The following is a 16,345-nucleotide window of genomic DNA, read 5'->3' on the forward strand; positions in this document are numbered from 1 at the left end:
ATGCCTGAGTATTTACCACTCTAGAATCATGTCCTCACCATGATACAACATCACATCCTCACTGTTGTAAAAAGTATATAGTCCCCAAAACTGATGGATTCTGGGAGCAGCTTTTCACCTTGCTGTTCCATTTATACTATCCTAAATAAATAAATTTCTCTTTCTCTAAGTTTCAGAGTCTTGCATCCTTGCAAAAGGTATCCTTCCCAAATGCTGGGGGCTCACCTCAAGCCCCCCACAACATTCTGACTTCCAGTTTCTTTTTTCCATTTGAATTAGTTTATTTAGTCAATTTAGAACATTATTCCTGGGTTACAATAGTCACATTATTTCCCTCCCTCCCCTCCACCCACTCTTCCTGCAGCCCATTGGGTATTACTTGTGTCCTTGATCAGAACCTATTTCCATGTTGTTGTTTACACTAAGATGTTCATTTAGAGTCTACATCCCCAACCATATCCCTTCGACCCATGTATTCATGGCTTCCAGTTTCAAGAGAAAAAAATGGGCAATACCAACCCTACTTCAGGTTACTGAAAAAGAAGACTAGTAAGGAGCTGCCATTAGGGGAGCTTTCAACCTCCGTCATGTCTCTATCACCAGTCTGTTATGGTAGAGATTTTGGGGGATTTTCTCTTAGGTAAGACATGAGACTTTCTCTTAATTGAGATGCCTCTTCCCTCCCAATGGAGTATACTTTCTCTGATTCTGTTTACTATTGAGTTGGAAAAATAAATTTCTTTGCTACTTCCTATATATGTTTATTCTGGAACCAATATTTGTGGGAAGTCAAGCCTTGAATATAGAGCTTGGCATCCTCCCTCCCTCATTAAGAGCAGTGATCAGGAGTTCAACTTGTACCTGAAAACTATATCTTCTAAAATAACAATACTTAAGGAAGTAAATAGATATAATTCTAACCTGGTATCCCTTCTCTATGAGAAGAGCAGAGAGGCCTTAACCTCCTGTTTCCTCTGCTGGCAGGAATTAAATTTTCCCTTAGACAAAAATCAGGGGTGGAGAAGAGGCCAGAGATGGCTTAGTCTGGCTCCCTTTCAGTTACACAATAAAATCCCTCAGCTTCATTTGAGGGATAGGATTATTCTCGTTATCATCACGATTGTCATTAATTATCATTATTATTATTTTGCAAGTAATAATACTATACTGAAACTCCTATACACCTTCTCTTCATCCTCATTGCTAAGTCTGGCTGTCATTAAAGGGAGGAAGAGATTTGTCAATCTTCCAAGAGAACTCTTTCTTCCATGCTATAGAAAATCCATTCAGGTTCAGTCCAGTCTGGAATTAAACTGATTTCTGTTTCAAAAGACAGAAGAAAATATTTCTGAACAAGAAAATGGTTAGCTATTTTGGAAAGCAAACTTATTATCTACAAACAAAACTGACTTTTCTAAAGTCCACTTTAATGGCCCAAGTCATCCTGATTATTTTCCTATATTAAGCTCTTTTTTTTTTAAACCCTTACCTTCCACCTTAGAATCAATACTATGTATTGGTTCCAAGGCAGAAGAGTGGTAAGGGCTAGGCAATGGGGGTCAAGTCTTGCCCAGGGTCACACAGCTGGGAAGTGTCTGAGGCCAGATTTGAACCTAGGACCTCCCATCTCTAGGGCTGGCTCTCAATCCACTGAGCTACCCAGCTGCCCCCTAAGCTCTTTATTAAAAGCAAACACACTGTGTCTAATGTTTTCTTTCTGCCTTCAACATAACACAAGCAAAAAGAAAAAAATTGAAAGGGAACGGTACATGACAAAATCATAATTTATTTCTAATTTGTTTTAATTTCCTCCATGAAAATTCTATCATATGGCCTCATCTTAGCATCAAAACAACCCTGAGTTCTTGAAGGCTATCCCAGTGCACACTGCAAGCCACAATGAGGGATCTGGCCACCCTATATTCTCAACAAACAAATAACAACAGATCACAGGTCTACTCAGATCTTAAATGTCTATGGTTTCCTGGATTCTCTCAAAACTTCGTCACCCTTTTAAGGATCTCAGAGAATATTCACATAACTATCCACAGTGGGAATCACGTGATTTTAAGCTAGAACAGAATTAAGAAAATGTCTGGTCCTACTCTTTCAATTTATGGATGAGGAAAATGAAAGCCAGAGATGAAGTGACTTCCTGGAGGTCACACAGTTAATGTAGCTGAGAGGCAGCTGGCTACATTTCAGACTTCCTCCCTCTACTTGCTATATTTGTATCTTTCATTTGTCTGGAAAGCTATGACTTCCTGGAAAGCAAAGAACCAGGTGTTTTAAAGTAACAGCAATGTATATAGTGCATTAATAATAACAATCATAATAACCAGCATTTACAACGTCCTTTAAAGTTGACAAAACACTTTATATACATTCTTTTTCTCTCTCTTGATCTCCACAGCCTCCTTCTGAGGCCGGTATTCTTATTAACTCTATTCTACAGGGACTCAAATACCAGCCCTAATCATTCCCAGCACATTGTCCCATTCCTCCCCACCCTTTGTTTCCAGAAATGCTCCTTTGGGGAAGTCCCCTTGGTGAATAAAAGAAGTCAGGTTGGGAAAGCATGTTGTTTTCTCAGTAACCCGGACTGGGCTCTATTGTTAGATGCAAAGTCCCAGGCCTACTGGCGCCAATGGGAGAGTGGCGTGCCCATACCCATCAACAGAATCCATCCCATAATGCTCAGGGTGAACCTATCTCTTCAATCAAAGAGATTCCATGCTTCCAGAGCTTCCTTCGGTGATCTTAGCCTTCCTACACAAATGAAGAGACCACTATGGAGAAGTTATAACTTCACTGACTATGCTGTTTTTTTAAAGGCAATGGTGGTATCGTCCCATAGTTTTCGTTACCCTAGTGAGAAAGAGATTGCAACAGGGGGTTAACCTATGTTATGTAAAAAATGAAGGTGCCTTTGAATAAAAATAATGATTATTCCCCACTGATTGTGATGACGAATCAGTAAAGTTTGTAGTGAGTCTCCATAGCAGGAACAGTGTATGAGAGAGCCAAAGCCTGATTAATGCTAGCTTCGGTTTCTCTCTCCTCCTCCTCAAGGGAAGCCATTGTCTGCTGTAACACTAAGTTCTTTTATGAAATGGTTGGAGGGGAATTGAAGACAAATGTCCCCTATCAACCAAACCTATGGATGTCCTCGGTGCCTCTCCCTCAAAGAGGATCTAGAGGTAGACCCCAGAAAGGAACTTCGCCTCAGAGGGGGTGGCCTCAGTCGACTCTTTGTGGTATTTGACTCTTGTTCTATATTGTATACCCTTTCAAACTATATTAAGAGACTTGACAAGAATCTAACTGCTTTATGAAGGGTTTAATACAGGATCTCAGGTAAACTGGGTAAAGGAAGGAGGGGATAGGTGGCCCCGTTGTTTCCTAAGTGGTCCTTGGCCTGAATGGCATGAAACTTTGCTCATTCAGATTTCACCAACTCATCCCAGCTAAAATAATCCCTCTATTAATTTATATATCTATTTGACCAAAGAAACTGTAAAAGCAATAGGTGCAGGAAGGCAGGAAAGGACAAGGGAGCTGGGCTCTCCTTTCTATGAGTCAACACCCCCTTTGGGGTCTGAGATATCTTCTCCTCAGATTAGAGGTAGATGGAGAGGTTTGATTGAAGAAAAATCTTTAGGATGCTTGAAATTAGAACAGGATTCTCCCAAGTGGCTTTCTGTGAAACCCCCAACCTCAGAAATAGGTCTTCTCAGGTCAAGCACTCAGCACAAAAGCCCCCAGAAACTCCTTAGAACTCTCCCAGGTCCGTTTCCTTCCCAGAATCCTTTACTCTCTCCAACTGACACTGACTCTGCTTTAGCCCTAATATCAAGGTTCCAAAAAATCCTCCCCTGCACTTATCCTTACAAATTCCACTTTTTGTCTCATACAATCTTTCCCAAAGTTGCACTGGGATTACCTAATGATTACTAAAATCTAATCTTAACTAATGAATGTCTCCACTCATTTGTTTCCTCCATTTTTACAGTTACCCAGGCTTACATTTCTCCCAAGGTCTTCATGTCCAAGAACACTTGACTGAGTAAAATTGGCAGGGCCACTAAGCAGGTGAGAGAAAAAGGAGAGGAGAAGAGTAGAGGAATGGAAGGAAAAAGGAGAGGGACCTACCTCTGTTTTGTCATTCAGTTATTCAGTTGTGTCTGACTCTTCATAACCCCATATACCATAGCACACCAGGTCCTTCTATCTTCCACTATCACCCAAAGTCTGTCCAAGCACATATTCATGGCTTCCATGACACTATCTATCCATTTCATCCTCTACTTATCCCCATTTCCTTTTGCCTTCAAACTTTTCCAACATCAGAGTCTTTTCCAAGGAGTCCTGTCTTCTCATTATGTGACCAAAGTATTTCAGTTTCAGCTTCAGTATTTAACCTACCAGTGAATTGCCTGAATTAATTTCTTCAAGTATTGACTGCTTTGATCTCCTTGTTAGAGGGATTCTGTTATAATTAAAATGGTTGATGTCCTTAAACTGTAACAGTTAAAAGAGTGATGTTGTAAACTGTAATGAGTTAAAATGGTGGAAGATATAAATTGTGATAGATATAAGAGAGGGTGAGTAAATTTGACCGCAGAAAATATGTTTCACTACAGTGTCTTGGTTTTTAAATCAAATATAAGGTGGTCTCCAGGGAAATATTCCCAATTATTCAAATACCCAAGTCAATTGGGTTTTATAGAGATTTTAATTAATACAAATGTGTAATTAAAGAAAAGAGAGAAAGAGAGAAAAAGGAAATAAGTATGAAGGGCCTTAAGCCAACATGGCTTAGAGCTGAGTCTTAAGAGAGAGAGATCAGTCAGTCAGTCTTTTAATACTCACCACAAGGTCTGTCTAAGCAAGGATTCTAGTGACACCAGGCCAGCTCCATCTCAGCTGACTTCACCAGAGAGAGTTCCAGCCAGAGTCCTCCTTAAAGAGCCTTCCAGCCAGAGACTGTTCCAAAGGGCCTCTCTCCAAAGCCTCCAGAGGGATAGAGTCCCCTCAGAGGAGCTCCAGTGAGACTTAGAGATTGTCCTCCAAGAGCTTCCCTTCTCCAGAGCCTCTCTCAAGAGATTCTTCCCAATTGATCCTCATCAGAGATCCTCCAAAAGGATTTTTTTTTCAAGAGATTCTGCTTTTTCTTATATAGGGGCTTTTCTCCCATGTCACCTCCCCTAAGTCCCTACATCTACCAATCACTGTAGATGATTTCCAAAGGACTGCCCATCTGAATTCCTGCTAAATCGACAAATTTCCTCAGTAAGTCTGAACCAGTGAAAACACAGCTGAGTCAAGTAATCTCATTAAGAGAAAACTTGCCTGACCCTTTTAGGTACTTAGCATCTCATTGTATCAATTCTAAAAAACAGGCATGGCTCAAAGAACTCCTTGCCTTATTATAAGCATGGGTCCAAGTACTTTCATTGTTTAGCAAGGAGTTTTCTCCCCTAAAGCAGTCTTAAGTACAGGTGGAGTAGAGGTCCTCCCATAGCAAAGATTTTTCTCCCCTAAAGCAGTCTTAAGTACGGGTGGAGTACAGGTCCTCCCATTTCTGATCCTGGCGAGTTCTCACATCAAAATGGGGAATGTTTCCCAGTAGGGAATCTGTTCCAATGGAGGATTCTTCAATGTGAAAATTTTTAACATTCATAAGTCTGAGAAATTTCAAGATTTACAATTCTCAAAAGTTTTCTCTAGCACCACGATTAAAAAACATTAATTCTGCAACATTCTGCTTTCCTTATAGTCCAATTCTCACAGTCATACACTGCTACAGGAAAAAACCTGTAAAAGAGAGAATCTGCAATGCATGCAAAGGACATCATCTGTCAATCAAAAGGGACAGTTCCATTGGAATGTTCCCAGGAGAAGCAGTTGGAGTCAAACCAGCAGCTGAACTGGGAAACTTTCTTCTGAGCTAGGCTGAGAGGCTTCTGACTGGACCCCTCTTAACTTCTGACCAAGGCTAAGAGACCCTGGTGGTTTCTGGAGCTGGAGGAGAGCTTTTGAACTAACTTTTGGCTAGTGTGGCTGATGGTGGTGGCTAAACCTAAAGAACTGATTGTATATCTGAGATTTTGAGTTTGAAGAAGAAGAAAGAAGAAAAATATTTGTCCTCTTATCTCTCTCTCTGACTGTCTCTGATAGTGACTGATTGCCATACTCCCAATACCCTCCTAACTCCTTGTATAGACTAGGGAGACCCCCCATCCCTCTTACCTCATCTTCTATCCTTGTCCTATCTTCCCCAATAAACCTCCTTACTTGAGAAAGAGAGAAAGAGTATCTTCTCTAAACCTCATAGTTCACCTTGAGTTACTTAGAAGGTGACTGACTAAGAGGGGGAAGGGGAAGGGAAGCAGGAGGGAGAGGGTGAAAACAGGGAGGTATTGAGGGAGGAGGGTAGGAAAATATTGATCCATTAGCCATCCAGTATTGATAAATAGATACCCTTTAGTAGTATCTCTCCATATCACAAGTATCCCCTCTATCTCCAAGTATCATTTTTATTATAAACCATAGACCTAACAGAAATATTGGGAGGGCAGTGGGGGTAGTAAAAGGGCACCTGACTTGGTCTGAACAACAACAACAAAAAAAAGATAGCTATATCTTTACATGCATATATATAATACATTTACATGTTTCCCCAATCCTAAAAGAGATATAAAGATTCCCCAGACCTATACATATACAGTTTATCCAGAGAGAGAGAGAAAACGAGGTATTCCCAAAATCTTCATGTAGTTTTATAGATTGGGAGTTAGATTGCACTAAACCTTTGGGACACACACACCTGCTTGAGGCTCCCTCAAACAATAAAAACATATGATAATTTTATCCCTACTTAAGTGAAAATTTCCATTAAACAGGAAAACCTATAAGTAGAGAGAATAGTGCAAAAAGGAATATGATAGGGAAATAACCGACCTAAGTTAAACCTAGTCACTTTGGGCTACAGCTAGGGATTATGGAGAAGAGAATTTACATGGCATGCAAAGGACAAGAAGCTGGAGATGGTCATCTGTCAGTCAAATGAAAATTCCATTTTGGAATGTTACCAGGAAAAAGCAGTTAGAGCCAAGTCAATGGCTGAACTGGGCTGAAGGAGGCTTTTGGCTTTTGGCTTCTGGTTATGGTGGTGACTGAGGCTTTTGCTGGCTGGCTGAGGTGAAAGAAGAAGAAGAAAGACAGTTGTCCTCATATCTCTATGACTGACTCTGTTTTACAATTGTGACAGAATTGCCATTTCCCTCAATATCCTCCCAACACTCCTGTAGATAATAGGGAAATCCTACTCCACTTACCTTATCCTCCATCCTTGTCCTGTCTTCCCCAAATAAACCCTTACTTGAGTTAAAGAAGAGAAAAGAATGATTTGAGGAAGACTGAAGAAAAGGGGGAGATGGAAGCTGAAAGGCTCTGAAGAGGGAGGAAGAGGGAGGAGGGTAGGCAAAACCTTGATCCATTAATCATCTAGTATCAATCAAATATACACCCCTCAAAATATATCTATTATATGATCCATTCTTTTTTCTCTCTATCTCTTCCTTCCCTAACTAAGCAGGAAATAAAGTGAGGCTGGGAATCAGTTCTGATTACTATGATCCCACAATAACAGCCTATATAGAAGCAGGCATCTAGAAATCAAATGCACCACTTGACCCTACCATCACACGTACTCCCCCTTCAACAGAAAGACAATGAGATCATTCAGCTTCCTCTTCCCAGAAATCTCCAAAACCAAATTCTGAAGACATTACCAAAGTGATTAATTCTAGGACAGAGTATATACTCCATTTCTGTAGTCTGATATCAGGATGGCAATGGCTCTGAATGGGGATTCTAGGAAGCAAAAATTACAAGTCACAGGTCAAAAAGAAGGCCAGGTAGCAGCCTGAGAAGTTGGTAAAACATAGCCCTATAATGAGTCTGTGCTTCTTTCCACTAGTGACTGATCTATCCCTTTCCTGCTGCATTGGGAAGAAGAAAGTAGTGCTTGGGGTAGTACTAAATGCTCTCCTGGAAGACACGTGTGGAAAATGGATAGCAGCCACTAAAGGATGAGTCTTGGGAGAATTCCATACCTGATTTAATTCTAGGTTATTGGCTCAATCTTTTTCATTGAAATTCTTCTCTTTTGAATTTAGTTCTTGGCTTTGGATTTTATTAGAATGTAGGATCCTTAAGAGCGAAGATGATGTTTTTTTACTTTTTCTCCTCAGTGCTTAACCCTGTGCCTGGCCCATAGCTAGTGCTTAATAAATGCTCAATGACAGACTGGCTTTGGCTTAGGAAAGGAAACATTGTTAGAAGCTTATGAGTAGTTGATTTAAACAGCCTGTTAATCCAACGGTACTGAGGCAGAGAGTAGCTTAGAAGGGACCACAATGAAAAAGGGCACTGGGTATCAGCTGCAAAGAAATCAGAAAAAAAAAATTGCTTGCAACACAGGTTTTAGCTAAAGAAAAAATACAATTTTGAGAAAAAGTTATGGAAAATGAAGCAGATGAGGAAAGAAGTTTAAATAACATCTTCTATAATAAAGCCCAATGAAAATTATTTTATAAAATATCATTTCTGTTAAGAGTAGAAATGGGGGGTGGGGAGCAGCTGGGTAGCTCAGTGGATTGAGAGTCAGACCTAGAGATGGGAGGTCCTAGATTCAAATCTGGCCTCAGACACTTCCTAGCTGTGTGATGCTGGGCAAGTCACTTGACCCCCATTGCCTAGCCCTTACTGCTCTTCTGCCTTGGAACCAATACACAGTATTGATTCCAAGACAGAAGGTAAGGGTTTAAAAAATAAAGAGTAGACATGGGCATGCTCATAATACTTTCCAGAAGTATTCGAATCCTGCAAACCTAAAAGTATATACTTGGGAGCAGCTAGTTTGGCTCACTGTATAGAGAGCCAGGCCCCAGGCAGAAGGTCCAGGGTTCAAATTTGACTTCAGACGTCCTGGGCAAGTCACTTAATCCCAATATCCTAGACCTTACCTCTCTTCTGCCTTGGAATCAATACTTAGTATCAATTCTAAGACAGAAGGTAAAGGTTTTAAAAAATGAAATGAAATGAAAGTATACACTTGGTACATGACACATTCTGTAAAACAAATTGTATGTATTTCCCATTTTTTAATATATGTGTGTGTTGTATACACACAAATATAGCTTTATGTACAGATTTTTAGACTCTGCAATGATGAATAATTGATTATCTAAGTATACATGCATCAATTACCTTGAAATAACAGTACAAAATACTTTCATAAACCAAAATTATTAGCATATGATTATGCTTTATACTAAATTCATAGGCCTCAGTTTCCTCTTAGTTAAAATAAGAGAACTGAATTCAGTCATCTCTAAGGTCCTTTCCACAGACTAACATTTTTCATTCATTTATTCAGTAAATATTTAATGAGCATCTATTGTGTGCAAGATTACTGTTAAATAAACTACAGGCTCTTTGTTTAAAAAGTCCCAGGATTATTTAAAAGACTCAGGATACAGACATATTACAGATTGAGATTATACCGATAACAAATTTAATAAGAGCAACTGAAAAATGACTAAACAACAAAAATTAATATTATGCTACTACCCCAATCTCTTTTAAAAAAGTGGATTTGGAGTGATGCCCTAAAAACCTATTAAATATACACAAGTTTAAGTTATCTGAACCTAGTAAGCAGCAATCCCTATTGCCATGGACCTGCCAACAAAAACACACTGTCTTGAGTTTCTCCAGAGTAGTAGGTCATCAGGTTCCTAGGAAAAGAGGGGAAAACAGAAGAAGATGGAGAAGAGTGGAAACAGGTGAGGGAAAGCAAACTGTGAATACAGAGCTGTATTCCTAAGTGAGATTATGAAAAAGGAAGCAACAAACTAACTAAAAGTGCAAAGAAAAAAAAAGTCATTAGACAACATTCAGAACAAAGAAACGGTCCATAAAGTACTTTAGCAAGAGCCGTGACAGATAGTAATTAGACTTGTCCTATACTGAATTTGTTCCACTTAGAGTCAGAGCTAGCAACAGCTGCTGTCAATAGAAGGAAATATTTACATCACAGTCAAAGGGAAAAGAATGGCAAAATAGATGCAATCAAAGTGGAGCAGAAGTGGATAAGGAACTTCTGGAAACTGACATGTATTTAATCAAAGCAGTTTCAGTGTCAGACATGATGTGTCCCAAATACAGAAAATAATAAGCAAGGTCTCACCAGACCAAAAAAAAAGCAACTTATAAGACAGGATTGAGATAAATCATTGAAAGCCTTGAATGCCAGGAAGAGGAGTTTAGATTTTTTTAAGCAGGTAATGAGGAACCACTGAAGGTTTTGAACAGAGAAATTTTCTCCAAGCAAGAAGCTTTGATATCAGAAGAAAGGCAGATGATAATTCTTGCAATTTATAAGTACCTTATACTTCTCTCACCTGCCTTTATCATACTGTTTGTGTAGAAGCCTTATCTGTAAACTCCTAGAGATCAGTGTCAATGTCATTTTTTTTCTTTAAACCCTTTCTTTCCACCACAGATCAATACTATATATTGGTGATGAGTAATAAGGACTAGGCAATGGGAGTCAAGTGACTTGCCCAGGGTCACACAACTAGGGTCATCTCTATTTTTATGAAAGAATCAATGAATCAAGAAGCATTTATTAAGCACTTTCCATGGGCAGAGAATTGTGGTAAGTGCTAGGGAAATGAATACAAAAGCAAGACCATCCTAGTTCTCAAGCAGCTCCCATTCTAATGGGGAGAAATAACTTACATGAGGGGTTTCTGCTCAAATTCAAATGGAAATCTTGAGGGATAGAAGCAAAGAAGATACAAATATATCTTCTTTACTGTCATTTTTCACTGTTACATTTCAGTTTATGACATTGAACTTCTTGAAAGTGCCAAGGACTTCCATGTTGAGAACTTTCTTTTCCCTGTCTTTAGTAGCTATGACTGCTGAGGAGGGAGACAAAGCAGTTTGTGGCTTCTGTGGAGGAAGTTTCCAGGTCACTTCTTTTTTTAGATGATGGCTGTAAGGACCAGAGCAGAAATAGGGCCAGTGGTCTGGGGAATATTGTTATTCCAAGGTTTGGGGGCTAACCTAATTCATTCTTGGCAGTTGGTATTGGTATTGATGGCGATGGTGGGGGAGGGAGGTGGATAGTGGGTTCCCTCTTTCCAAAGGCTGATTTCTTTAATGATTATGGGCTGGACCAGAATACAAACTGGTGGTCTAGGGAGTGCTCCTAGGCTCAAGGTTCTTTGTTCTTGATGTTTGTTCTTCAAAAGGAAGAGAACTAGATCATGCATGTATGAGAGAAAGAAACAGACACAGAGAAACAGAAAGACAGAGAGTGGGCAGAGAGAGAGAGAGACAGAAAGACAAACAGAAAAGAGTGGGCAGAGAGGGAAAGAGAAGAAGGGAGAGTGTGTGTGTATACAAAAGCATGTGTGTGGGTGTGTTCAAGAATGTGGCCCCTCAATTTGTGGGGGGGGGTCACTTTGGTTTTCTTTTTATATTATTTTTTTCCAGATTACATGTCTATACAATTTTTAATAATAGTGTTCTGACATTTTTTGATCTATGTTCTCTCTCTCCCTCTCCCCTTCTCTCCCAAGGCAGCAGGCAATATCATATAGGTTATACATGTGCTACCATGCAATACATATTTCCGTGTTCTTCATATTGTGAAAAAACATACATCACTTATACTAGAAAAAACGCATGAAGGAAATCAATTGAAAAATGGTTTGCTTCAATCTGCATTCAGATTGCATCACTTCATTCTACGGCAATAGATAATCTTTTTCATCATGAGTCCATTGGAGTTGTCTTGAAGCTTTCCATTGCTGATAATATTTAGCAGGGGGATTATTTTATAATTATTCTTACTATATTTTTTAATAAATCCCTTTTGTAAAAGTTAATTGATGTCAACTGATTAATATTAGGTAGTACATTGGTTATGAGACTATGAGTAACAGTATTAGAAGTCACAATTCCAGGGCAGATGGGTGACTCAGTAGATAGAGGGCCAGACTGATTGGAGACAGGAGATCCTAGGTTCCAATTATCCCTTCCTAGCTGTGTGACCTTGGGCTAGTCACTTAACCCTAACTGTCTAGCCCTTAGCACTCTGCCTTGGAACCAGTACTTAATCTTGGTTCTAAGACAAAAGGTAAAGGCTTAAAAAAAAAAGAAAGAAATCACAAGCCTTCAGGATTAACCCCAGGAATCCTAAGGGGAGGAGTAATTAGCCATCCACCAAGTTCCTAACCTGCTTGTGTCAATAGGGATTGGGAGAATAAGCTCAGAGAGAGTACTATGCTAATAAAATATAACATCTGGTTAGCTAAGAGGCACTTAGCTTAAATATCTATTTTGAAAGATTATAACTTTGATTACATGATGAAAATTCAAATGACTCCCATCACATGTTGATCCATCTGTACACAAAACAAAATGAAATGAAATCCATTTGATTCACTTGTATAAAATTCCCACTTATTACATTAATTAAATTAAAGGTGCTTCCCAGAAGAATCAAATGAGTCAGTCAGTGATTAAAGGAAGGACTCTCATTTGGAATGTTTAAGGAAGGAATATATGTCTTGACTGGAGTCACCCAAGGAAGCATGGAGGGAGAGGTGGAGGCAACAAGAATCACAGAGACAGAACTACGAGGGAACTCAGACCTTCTAGCTCAACCCTCTCATTTTACAAAGGAAAAAACTGAGTCCCAGGGAAATGAAGTGACTTGCCAAGGTAATGGAAATAGTAAGAGAAGGGTACTAAGATAGCATTGGCCTCCACCCATCATAACTGGGACCGAATTTGACACCTCCAAAATAAAAGAGTTTACCAAGTGCTCTACACACTGGGGGTGGGTCTGGTACCTCCAAAAGGGGCCTGAGAAGGGCAAGGGGAAAAATATAACTAAGGATGTCTTCAGGAAGCCACACATATGACAATAATAGCTGACGTTTATTGCTTTAGGGTTCTAAAACTGCACCTCTATATATGTTTATATAAACACATATGTTTATAAGTATATATAATAGATAATGTATATATACTCATAGCAATAACAATTTCCAGACAATTCTCCTAGACAAGAGACAGAAACAATTCTATTCACCTCCACCCAGTCTTCTGCCTCGGAACTAATACTTAGTATTGATGCTAAGACAGAAGGCAAAGGTTTAAAAAAAAAATAAAGAAGTCACTCTTCAAAACCTTGCCCCCCATGTCAGCACCTACCACTGAGTCTTTCTGCAGGAGAGGAAACAACAAATGGGGAGAAGCAATGACAGTGGCCTCTTATAGAAATCATGAATAATGACAGGGGTGCTTGTATCCATTAAACACATGTTTTGAATTATGTATGATCAGAATTTTGCTAATTTTGAGTCATTAGAAATGAGATCAACAGAACAAAAATTGTAGAACTGATTCATACTTTTGTCCCAGGGTATCAATATTCAAGAGGGCAAGCTTCCTCCCCCACAGGCATATTGTGATTCATTGAAATGTGTGTACAACACAGATGCTCTCACTTTCTCCTCCAGCCCCAAGATGTTATCCTTAGTATACATCTTTGTGTCTCTCCTCTCCCAATGTCTGCCTTTGCTCATCACAGCCTTGTCCTTCATCTCCTCCTGAGGCCTGGGACCACAAAATAAATGCCTATCAATGATACCATAGGAACTAGAATCAGTCTCTGAGAACAAGCTACCTTTCCTCCCAAAACAACTACTTCCTTCCAATTCTTTTCTTTCACCACTAAGTGAAAAGGACCTGATTCCAAAGAAAAATTACTTTGAGGTTATCCTATTGTATTTCAGGCTGTCAAGGCTTCACTTAAGTAGCATCAATTTGACCTTTCTAACATTAGAGACTCCAAATTGTCAAATTAGAAATTGTGGTTAAATGATCCTTTTGACCAGAAAGGAGGAAAACGTTCTCTAATGCTGGCTTTAAAGTCTGCCAGTTGAAAGTTAAATTTAAGTATTGCTTCTGAAGGGTCATAATATGATTCTTTAACTTTGAGCAGTCTTTTCAGATTATTTTTCAACTGAGCAAAAATCCTCCTTTTCTCTCCCCCATCTCTCATGCTCCACTGAAAAAGAAAGAAAAAATGCCTTAACAATTATTCATAGTCAAGGGAAAAAATGAGTCCTTTTATTAACCATGTCCAAAAATGCATGTTTCAATCTGTACTCTGAGCTCTCTGTCAGGAGGCAGGTTTTATCCTAAGTGCCCTGCTATGGTGGTCAGCCATTGCATTGATTGTAATTCTTAAAGACTTTCAAATTTATTTGTTTTTACGTTATTATTTTTATATAAATTGTTCTCCTAATCCGCTAACTTCATTCTACATCAGTTGCTACACGTCTTTCCTAGTTTCTCAGAAGCCATTACCTTCATTGTTTCTTATAGCATAAGAGTATTCCATCACATTCACATACCATGACTTGTCAACCGTTTGACTGGCACCCTCCCTCTCTCCACAATCCTGCCCCAAGCCTCAGGCAAGAAAGAATCCCATACTAGTGGACTTTGGGGCTTGAGTTACATATAAATAAATATGCCTGCCCTATGCCAAGAGCAAGCAAATCATCTCTTCATGTTGGGTCATGTCTATTTCTATGCAACAGGTGAGCGTATGCCCATTCATCACAGGTCATCCTTTTAGGAACATTGAGTAAGTGCCAGTCCTATAAATGAATTGTCAACCACCCAGCACTCTGCCTCTTCCCTTTTATGTTCATGGTTATACCTGTCAAACAGCTCTCATTTGAAACCATCATGTTACTCATTGCTTTTCTCCCTGGACCCCTATGGCCATTCTAGATCTAGTAAGTTATTTCTGTCACTCAAATCTTAGTCAGTCAGTCAATTTTTACTAAGTACCTACTATGTGCCAGGCACTGTGCTATGTGCTAAGGATACAAAAAGAGGCAAAAGGCAGTCCCTGCCCTCAAGGAGCTCATAATCTAATGAAAGAAAAAAAGCAAACAACTTCTTATAAAGAAGCTCTATATAGGAAAAAGAAGTGATGATTAAGAGAGGGGAGGTCTAGAATTGAAAGGCTGGAAAAGGTATCCAGTAGAAGATGGGATTTTAGTTGGGCAGTAAAGGAAGCCAGGATGCCAACTAGTAGAGTTGAGGAGGGAGAACATTTCAGGAATAAAAGGCAAGTGGAAAAAAATCCCTGGAGCTAAGAGATAGTGTGTCTTGTCATTGAGACAGTCAAGAGGGCAGCATCACTAGATCACATACTATATGGCAGGGAGTAGGGTGTAAGGAGACTGGAAGTGGGGCAAGTAGGTGGCTCATTGGTTTGAGAGCCAGGCCTAGAAACTGCCCTTGGACACTTCCTAGCTGTATGACCCTGGGCAAGTCACTCAACTCCCATTGTCTAGTCCCTAATGCTCTTCTGCCTTGGAACCAGTACACATTCTAAGACAGAAGATAAAGATATGGAAAAAAAGAAGACTGAAAAGTTAGTGGGGACTAGGTTATGAAGGGCTTTGAATCCCAGATAGCACTTTGTACTTGATCCTGCAGGTAATAATAATAATGATGATGATGATGATGATGATAATAATAATAGCTATCATTTATATAGCATTGATTATGAGCCAAGCAGTATGATAAGCACTTCATAAATATTATCTAATATAGTCTTAACAATAACTGGGAGGTAGGTTCAGGAAGTCAGTGAAGTTTATTGAGTAAATGATTGAATTGGCACTTTATTTTTTTCTATTTTATAAAGACATTTTATTTTACCAATCAACGTGTAATAACAAATTTCCACATCAGTTTTCCAAAGTTATATGATCCAAATCATCTCCCTCCTTCCCTCCTTTCCACTTCCCTCCCAGAGCTGGCAAGCAATACAATCTGGATTATACATGTATTATCAAGCAAAACATATTTCCATACTGTTCATTTTTATAAGAGAATAATCATATAAAACCCAAACCCCAAAACATAATCCCAAATAAACAAGTGAAGATTTTCATGCTTTGATCTGCATTTCAACTCCCACAGCTCTTTCTCTGGAGGTAGAAAGCATTCCTCATCATCAGTCCCTCAGAATTGTCCTGGATCATCGTATTGCTGAGAGGAGCCAAGTTTAGCACAGTTGATCATTCCACAATACTGCCGTGACTGTGACCAATTTAACTGGCACTTTAATAAAATCATTTTAGTGACTGACTGGAGGAAGATTAGAATAGGGGAAGATGAGGAAGGCAGATCCACTTGCAGGTTATTGCAATAATCAAGGCCTGAA

The sequence above is a fragment of the Monodelphis domestica genome, chromosome 7 (genome assembly GCF_027887165.1).
Source record: "Monodelphis domestica isolate mMonDom1 chromosome 7, mMonDom1.pri, whole genome shotgun sequence".
NCBI lineage: Eukaryota > Metazoa > Chordata > Mammalia > Didelphimorphia > Didelphidae > Monodelphis > Monodelphis domestica.